Source organism: Tenrec ecaudatus, chromosome 9, assembly GCF_050624435.1.
Source record: "Tenrec ecaudatus isolate mTenEca1 chromosome 9, mTenEca1.hap1, whole genome shotgun sequence".
Lineage (NCBI taxonomy): Eukaryota > Metazoa > Chordata > Mammalia > Afrosoricida > Tenrecidae > Tenrec > Tenrec ecaudatus.
Genome location: NC_134538.1, coordinates 42,335,768 through 42,343,481, shown reverse-complemented (window position 1 = coordinate 42,343,481; position 7,714 = coordinate 42,335,768). Strand labels below are relative to the sequence as shown.

General features: G+C 41.5%; 1 pseudogene; it reads right to left on the bottom strand.

The window, feature by feature from the left end:
- Positions 1-823: 823 nt before the first annotated feature.
- LOC142457264 (protein SET-like) lies at positions 824-7,481 on the bottom strand (annotated as a pseudogene).
- Positions 7,482-7,714: the final 233 nt, after the last annotated feature.

The following is a 7,714-nucleotide window of genomic DNA, read 5'->3' as shown; positions in this document are numbered from 1 at the left end:
GTTTTATTGTAACAAAGCAACTTGTACACTTTTAACGTTAAAGACAGCATCTTTCCTTTCCAGTGAAACAAAAGAAAAATTTTAAATAAACAGGAACAAAATTACAATAGAGAATGTCAATTCCAAAGAAGATCCTACAGGGTCTACTGATTCTCCCATCGAGTGGCAGGGCTCAAGTCATCATTAGGAGAGCATTTTATTTTAAAAGTGTCATCTTAAACTGCAAGGCTGTCCGTTAAACATCACAATTAAGCATGCCAAAGGAGAAGCCCATGTTTTCAAAATGCCACTTAACCCACCCAAACATCTCAAACCCACCCTTTGCTGACCTTCTATAACCCCCTTTTTTAAAGTTGTTTTTCCTTTTTTTTTAAACAAGAGAAGTAGACAGATATATGTTGGTAAATGCTAACTGTCCATATTCACATAGAGACACAGTGTAATCTCTGAGCCCAATGTACAGAGGAAGGAGGAAAGAAGCTACAGGGGCCGAGCACCCTCCAGCTGCCAGCAGGGCCAAGGGAGCAGAGGGTTTTGTTTTCCCACAGAGCACGGTGGTGTGTTGATTCCATAGTTTTTGTTGAGACAGGAAGGGACAAAAATTAATTTGAACACAAGGGGGTAGAGGTTCTTTTCCACTGTATTCTGCACAAGGCATTATTCCCTCCACCCCCAAATAAGTTGAGAACCATGGTGTAGAGAAAAGAGACCTCAAGAACAGGGTGATTGAGCACAAGAGGAAGAAAACAAAAACAAAAAAAGACTGCAACTTGCTCCCAGGGATTGAAGAAAATTAAAAAGGTTGGAATCCATTAGTGTTCTGTTAGTCATCCTCTCCTCCATCCTCCTCTCCTTCCTCTCCCTTGTCATCATCTTCATCTTCTTCCCCTTCGTCTTCATCCCCTTCTTCATCAATATCTTCTAAACCCTTCTTCTTCTTCTTCTTCTTCATCTTCTTCACCTTCACTTTCCTCATCATCCATATCAGGAACCAAATAGTGCTGTAATGGATTTGGCCAGATATCATCTTTGATGACCTCTCCTAATTCATCGGCGCCGGCATCAGACTGGTCGGTAAACCAGGTAAAGACACTCTCAGGTCCGTCATGCTGCCCCTTCCTGCTAGCTTTGTTCTGTGTTTGACTGGAATGTTTCGTCAAGTCCTTTCCAGATTTCCATTTGATTTCAGTTGATTTTGAAGATGGATCACCACTATCATTCAGATGAAATTCTTTGGAGAGAACTTTATTTTCAAAGTAAGGATTTTCATCAAAATAAAAATCTATTTTGTAACCTGATTTAATATCTTCAAATTCTGTCACTTCAGCTCTGGTCAAATAATGCAGAGCCTCTTCATCCTCAAGCAATGCAGACACATGCGCATGGTTGACAAATGTTGTTACCCCAAAATTTGGGATTTTGGCGATCAATTCTGACCTCTTCTGAAAGAATGGTTGGCAGAGTTTGTTATATTTCTGTTCTGCTTTCAAAATCTCCTCACTGGCTTGTTCATTAAGTCTGTCTATTTCATTTTGTACCTCATCAATATGTTCAATTGCTTCCAGCTGTTCTTTTTCTTCCTTGGGGGGGGGGCGGGGTCTCCTGCACCTTAGGCTTCTTCATTTGCGGCAGGCTTGAAGACTGGCGGTTAGGGGCCATGCTGCTTGCTGTCTGCCAGCAGAGCCCAAGGAACGTGCCAAAGAGCCGCTGGCCTCCCGTGGAAACTGCCACAAAATTGCCAACACTTGTCTGTCAGTTTGTTGATGTTTGCTGTGATTCTAAAAGCTACGTCATTGGTATTTCAAATGCCAGGAGGGTCACCCAACGTGAACAGGTTTCTGAAGTTTCCAGACTAAGAACAGACAAGGAAGAAGTCTCCACTTCGGTGGAAGAAGCCGCTGAAATTCTATGCATAACATTCAAGCATTGTCAGATACTGAAAGCTTAAACCAGTGATTCTCAAACTTCCCAATGCCAGGACCCTTTAATACAGTTCCTCATATTGTGGTGACCCCCAACCATAAAATTGTTTTGTTGCTACTTCATACTGTCATTTTGCTACTATTATGAATCATAATGTAAATATCTGATATTCAGGATGTATTTTCATTGCTACAAATTGAACATAATTAAAGAATAGTGGTTAATCACAAAACAATATGTTATTATATATTGTGAAATATTTATTTCTAATGACAAATAAATGAAATTTTGTCTTGAAGCACGGTGTAGCATGGGTAAGTCTTCATGCCTGGTACTCGTATGTGGGTGGATCTGCATGGGGGCAGACCCAGCTGGAGAGGGATAGAGGAGCGGTGTCTCAGTTCCTAAGACCATCAGAAATATGTGTTTTCTGTTGGTGTCAGGCGATCCCTGTGAAAGAGACGTTCGACCCCCCCAAAGGGGTCGTGACTCACAGGTTAAGAACTGCTGGCTTGAACAAAGGAAGCAGCATACTATCAGAGATAGTGCCAGACTATGGGCCCCTCAGGTCTTGAGGACAAGCAAAATGTGATTGAAGAAGAGCTGATTTCTTGGGGTGTAGACCATGGTGATGTGAATCTGGTAAAGTCTGTGGGGGTGGAGCCTATGGGATCTTCGTTTGCTGATAGGGTACAACTCAAGGTGAGGAGCAACAGATGCCAAAATCTTCTACTGATCAGGGATGTGTGAAGTAGGAATTTAGGGAAATGGAAATGGTCAAAAATGAAATGAAATTCATAAAGAGCAATACCCTAGACATTAATGAGCTGAAATGGACTGGTATTGGCCATTTTGAATTTGAAAATCATGTGATCTACTGTGACAGGAATAACACAATCAAGAGGAATGGTATGGCATTCTTTGTCAGAAAGGATCTTGTTAAATCCATCATGAAGTACAATGCTCTCTGTGATAGGATTCTATCTGTCTCCAGGTAAATCCAATCAATACCATCAGATTTATGCACCAACCACAAAAGTTAGTGATGAAGAAACTTAAGAATTCTACCAACTTCCTCAGACTGAAATTGATCAAACAGGGAATCAAGATGCACTGATTGGAATGCATCTTGGTGCATTGGTGGTTGGAATGTAAACGTTCGATACAAAGAGGAAAGAACAGTCGTTGGAAAATATGGATTTGGTAATAGAAATTAAGCTGAAGATCACATGATAGGCTTTTGCAAAACCAACAACTTGTTCATAGCTACCTTTTTCAACAACACAAAAGTTGACTATAACATGGAATTCCCCAGAGGAGATACACATAAATCAAAATAACTATATCTGTGGGAAGACACTATGGAGAAAAATTCAGCAGCTAGAACCAGGTCATGAGCTGACTGTGGAATAGACCACAAATTGCTCATATGTAAGTTCAGGTAGAAGTTGAAGAAAATTAAAACAAATCTATGAGAGCCAAAATATGACCTCAGTTCCTCTCTCATCTGACATTCCAGACCATCTCAAGAACAGATCTGATGCATTGAATAGAAGACCTAATGAATGGTGAGAGGACATCAAGACCATCATTCGTGAAGAAAGTGAATCATTAAAAAGACAGGAAAGAAAGATCAAAGTGGACATCAAAAGCAACTCTGAAATATACTCTTAATCATAGAATAGCTAAAGCAAATAGAAGAAAGGATAAAGTCAAAGAGCTGAATAGAAAATTTCAAAGAGCAGCTTGAGAAAAAAAATATTATAATGAAATGTTCAATGAAGACTCAGCATGATAGTGGGACAAGAGGAAAGTCAAAGGAAATAGAGGAAAGAGCTAGGAGGCAAAGGGCATATATAGAGGTCTAAATAAAGACATTTACATATGCAAATATATTTATATATGAGGATGGGGAAATAGACCTATGAGTCTATATTTATAGGTTTAGTATTAAGGTAGCAGAAGGACATTGGGCCTCCACTCAAGTACTCCCTCAATGCAAGAATACTTTCTTCTATTAAATTGGCATTCTATGGTGCTCACCTTCCTGACACAACCACTGAAGACAAAGCGGGTGAATAAGCAAATGAAGAAAGCTGATGGTGCCCAGCTATCAAAAGATATAGCGTCTGGGGTCTTAAAGGCTTGAAGGTAAACAAGTGGCCATCTAGCTCAGAAGCAACAAAGCCCACATGGAAGAAGCACACCAGCCTGTGTGATCACATGGTGTTGAAGGGATGAGGTATCAGGCATCAAAGAACAAAAAAATCATATCATTGTTTGGTTACCTCCACGATATGATCACTGAAGACAAATGGGTGCATAAGCAAATGTGGCGAAGAAAGCTGATGGTGCCCAGCTATCAAAAGATATAGCGTCTTGTGTCTTAAAGGCTTGAAGGTAAACAAGTGGCCATCTAGCTCAGAAGCAGCAAAGCCCTCATGGAAGAAGCACACCAGCCTGTGTGATCATGAGGTGTCGAAGGGATCAGGTATCAGGCATCATCAGAACAAAAATCTTATCATAGTGAATGAGGTGGGGAGTGTGAAGTGGCCACTGGACATCCCCTTACAGAAGTGTCTCAGGGAGATGAGCCAGTCAGGGTGCGATGTAGCAACGATGAAACATACAATTTTCCTCTAGTTCCTAAATGCTTCTTCCTCCTTCACTATCATGATCCCAATTCTACCTTACAAATCTAGCTAGACCAGAGGATGTACACTGGTACAGATAGGAACTGGAAACACAGGGAATCCAGGGTGGATGATCCCTTCAGGACCAGTGGTGTGAGTGACGACACTGGGAGGGTAGAAGGAGGATAGGTTGGAAAGGGGGAACCAAGAATCTACATGTGACCTCCTCCCCGGGGGGACAGACAACAGAAAAGTAGGTGAAGGGAGACGTCAGACACAGCAAGATATGACAAAATAATAATTTATGAATTATCAAGGGTTCATGAGGGAGGTGGGAGCAGGGAGGGAGGGGAAAAATGAGGAGTTGATGCCAGGGGCTTAGGTGGAGAGCAAATGTTTTGAGAATGATGAGGCAATGAATGTACAAATATGCTTTACACAATTGATGTATGTGTGGATTGTGATAAGAGTTGTATAAGTCCCTAATAAAACAATTTAAAGAATTTTTTAAGAAAGAAAGGGATAGGAACTCACGACACACAGAATCCAGGAACAGGAGTGGGAATAGTTATAGCAGAAGGGTAGGGGAAAGAGGGGGAGAGGAAGGGAGAAAGGGGGAACCGATCACAATGATCGACACATCACTATACACCCCTCTCCAGGGAGAGGAACAACAGAAAACATGGGGGAAGGGAGACAGCAGTCAATGTGAGAGATGAAACTAATAACAATGCACAATCTATCAGGGGGTTATGAGGGAGAGGAAGGGGGAAACAAAAGAGCTAATATCAAGGACTCAATAGAAAGTAAATGTCTAGAAAAGAATGAAGGCAACATATGTACAAATATGCCTGATTCAACTGATGTATGGATTGTGATAAGAATTGTACGAGCCCTCAATAAAATGATTTTAAGAAAAAAGAAACAAATGTTCAAAGACCTTGAAACCTTTCAGAGAACATGCTCAGCATATCTTAAACTGAAAGAACTCAAGAAAAAATTCAAGCTTCAAGTTTCGATGCTGAAAGATTTTATGGACAAAGTATTGAATGACGCAGGAAGCATCAAAGAAGATGGAAAGAATACAGTCAGTGTACCAAAAAGAAATAGTCAATCTCCCATTTCAGGAGGTAGCCACAAACAAGGCTTCAGGAATCAATGGAATTCCAATAGAAATGTTTCAGCAAGCTGTAGAAGCACTGGAAGAACTCATTGGTCTATGCCAGGAAATTTGGAAGACATCTACTTGGTCAACTAACTGGAAGAGATCCATATGTGTGCCCATTCCAAAGAAAGATGACCCAACAGAATGCTCAAACTATAGAACAATATCATTGATAACGCTTACAAGTAAAACTTTGCTGAAGATCATCCAACAACAGTCGCACTAGTACATTGACAGGGAGCTGCCAGAAGTTCAGGCTGGATTCAGAAGAGGACTTGGAACAAGTTAGATGTCTGCTGGATCTTGGCTCAAAGCAGAGAGTACCAGAAAGGTGTGTATTTGTGTTTCATCGGCTGTGCAAAGGCATTCGACAGTGTAGGCCATAAGAAACTGTGCATAACCTTGAGAAGAATGGGAATTCCACATTTCATCATGCTCCTGCAGAACTTGTACGTGGATCAAGAGGTAGTTGTGTCACCAGAACAAGGGCATAATGTATGGTTTAAAATCAGGACAGGTGTGCATCATGATTGTAGCCTTTCACCATATTTGGTCAATCGGTGTGCTGAGCAAATAACCAGAGAAGCTCGGTTATACGAAGAAGGATGCTATATTAGGACTGGAGGGAGGTTTATAGCAATCTGCAATATGCAGATGACACAACCTTGCTTGCTGAAAGTAAGGAGGACTTGACGCACTGATGAAGATCAAGGATTGCAGCCTTCAGTGTAGATGGCAACTCAAAGAAGGCCCAAATCCTCACAACTGGACCGATAAGTAACATGATAAATGGAGAAAAGCTTGAAGTTGTCAAGGATTTTGTCTTGCTGGTATCCACAATCAATGCTCCTGGACACAACAGTCAGATCAAAAGCTATTGCACTGAGTCGATCTGCTGCAGAAGACCTCTCTAGATTCTTGATGCACAAGGATGCGCATTTAGAGGACTAAGGTGCACCTGACCTCTTTTTTTTTAAAACACTTTTTAAAAAAATCATTGTATTACGGGCTCATACAACTCTTATCACATTCCATACATACATCGATTGTGTAAAGCACATTTGTACATTCATTGCCCTCATCGTTCTCAAAACATTTGCTCTCCACTTAAGGCCAAAATACTTTTTAAATGTTTCATGATTTTGTGAGCCACGTATTCAAGTAAGGTTGATGCATCTGTTTCCACATGGCATTCATGAAGGTCATTGGGTGGCATTTCATGCCATTGCCTTGAGAATGGGTAACAGGTTAGTCTCAAATTCACCCCCAGCAATTCCTCCTCCTGAAGTCTCAGGACCCTTCTACTTGATCATCTCTACAAGGTGGCCAGGTTCCTTACCTGGCAGCTCAAGGCTCTGAGAAAGTGTTTCATCCATTGAGGCTGGAGAAATCCTCAGCGATCACCTATAAACTTTAAACTGGAATTATCCTACAAAGCCATCATTAAACAAAATAACAGCGTAGCCCAAGTGTTTGCCTCTAGTGTATCACCCTTATAAAGATCTTTCTATACTGTAACTGACGACAGCTAAACTAAAGCACAGCAACAGCTGGAAAGGCAACAGTCTCAATGAGTGGCGATGGCACAGCATCGATGGAGGGAGGGTGGTTTCAAGAGACCAAAGGAGAAGCAGCAAGGCTTCTTCTGACCTGTGCTCAGAAGTCCTGCTGTTTCATGGGCCCCATCACAGTTGATAGCTTACAACTAAGTCATAGTGACAGCCCACCTTCAAGGACTGGTGAATAGAAACAGGAGGCATGATTCCTTGGGGACCACCTTTGGATATTTGTCACTATAAATGTGGAATAATCCCCAAGGTATGTTGTTAAGCGAAAAAACAAAGGTGCAGAACATGGTGTACAGCATCAGACATTGGTGTAAAAAGGAGGTGTGTGTGTGTGTGTGTGTGAGTGTGTGTGCGTGCGCGCTATACCTCTAAAAGGCTGAGTCCCAGGAGAAGGAGGAGGTCAAACATACCTGAGCCCTCCAGCC